Here is a 1,530-nt window from a genome sequence, read left to right on the forward strand (position 1 = left end):
CCCCAACAGGGGCTGGATCCCGGCGCGGCGTCCCGCAAGGGTGGGAAGGAGCCGCCCCTACCTAGCCACTGTCTAACCTCGGCGCGGCGAGGGTAAGGGCTGCGTGCCCCTCGGTCAGCAGTGGGTGGCAGCGGGTTAGGGACAGGCGCGCGCGTGCCATCGCCTCTGCTACTTTACTTGGGAAGACTCGGGCTAGCCCAGGTGAGTACCTGCCTGTCCCCGCCGCGCCGCGGCCTGGAGGTGTTTCCAGGCTGCTCCTGTGCTGGGAGCCCGAGCCTGATTGCGTCTGAAAGCCTTGTTGAATCTCTTTGCCACCCTAAAGGGCTGATACATGGCCTGCCAAGGCAGACGTGTGTGGTAGCGAGGTACCTGAAGGCCCATACTTCCAAAGGGCTGCTCCCTCCCGGGAATCGCATAGCTGGTAGGAAGGGTCGTCAGGGACCGGATCAGATCCGGATCACTGCGGGACAAGACAAGGTCTCTCCTCTAGCATCGGGGTCCTTAAACTGTGGCCTGCCCTCTGCCTGTTTGTATGGCCTTGCTGACTAAAGATGATTTTTACACTTTTTAGTGGCTGCAAAAAATCGAAAGATTTTGTAACACGTGAGAATTATATAGAATTCAGATTTCAGTGTCCATAAAGTTTTATTAGAACGCGACCACGCTCCTTTGCGTGTGTATGTAGTCCGTGGCCGCTTTTGCATTATGTCCGCGGGCTTTGCTTAGCTGCCAGCAAAGCCGAAAACATTTACAGAAAAAGTTTTGTAGCCCCCTGACCTAGCAGACTGAATCACTGGTTCCAGGCAGGAGCTGGAGCATATAAGGAAGGCGATGCCACCAGATGGAAAAAGCATACATTGTAAGGACTCGGGTATTTGGAGAAGGAAAAACTGGAAACAAACCATATGTCTAAGAATCTACGTTAAAAGAAGCTTCAGAGTTTCTGCTGTGGGTTGGTAAAACAGTGATTCCAGCAGGGAAGGGGTTATGAGTTGCATTTTCGGAAACTGCAGCCTTGCGAGATATCTGTATTTACCAAAAGAGAGCAAAGTTTAAGCAATAGTAGGAAAAGACTGCCATGTCACGGAAGAAGATAACCAAAATACCTGTTGAGTAAAATAGATGAGTGAGAAGCCCTGAAAACATTTCACTCTTTTTTTCTTTTGCTGATTTTTTAATAGGGTGTATGTGCTTGTCAGAGAGACAGGCAAAAAGGGGGAAATCACCCCCTCTCCTAAAAGAGGATGGCAATACCTTCTCCTCCACTCTCCTCCCAGGCACACAGGCACACCCACCTGGCATGATTTTCAAGCCGCCAATGCAGGAACTTGAACTAGAGTCAGTCATGTGGGAGCCCAGCTCCTAAACCACTACACCACCATTGGCCTCATTTCACTCTTTTCTTAAAAAGACCTCCATTTAGGGAACCAGCAGTTAGTGTAATGGCTATGTCGCTGGACTCCCACGTAGTCGACCACGGTTGGCATCCCGGACCCGGTGGCTTAAAACTCGTGCCGGGCGCATGTGCGT

General features: G+C 51.4%; 1 protein-coding gene across 3 annotated transcripts in view; it reads left to right on the forward strand.

Moving 5' to 3' along the window:
• The first annotated feature begins 6 nt into the window (after positions 1–6).
• Positions 7–1,530, forward strand: part of NMRK1 (nicotinamide riboside kinase 1) — a 32,797-nt gene continuing 31,273 nt past the window's right edge. For 2 of the 3 annotated variants that reach the window (XM_006155326.3, XM_006155323.3), the window contains exon 1: positions 7–201. The gene's annotated coding sequence lies outside the window, so the exon portion shown is untranslated. The remainder of the gene's footprint in view (positions 202–1,530) is intronic. The other variant, XM_006155324.3, reaches the window with a different exon arrangement.

Source organism: Tupaia chinensis, unplaced genomic scaffold (assembly GCF_000334495.1).
Source record: "Tupaia chinensis unplaced genomic scaffold, TupChi_1.0 Scaffold000447_1, whole genome shotgun sequence".
NCBI classification, from domain to species: domain Eukaryota; kingdom Metazoa; phylum Chordata; class Mammalia; order Scandentia; family Tupaiidae; genus Tupaia; species Tupaia belangeri.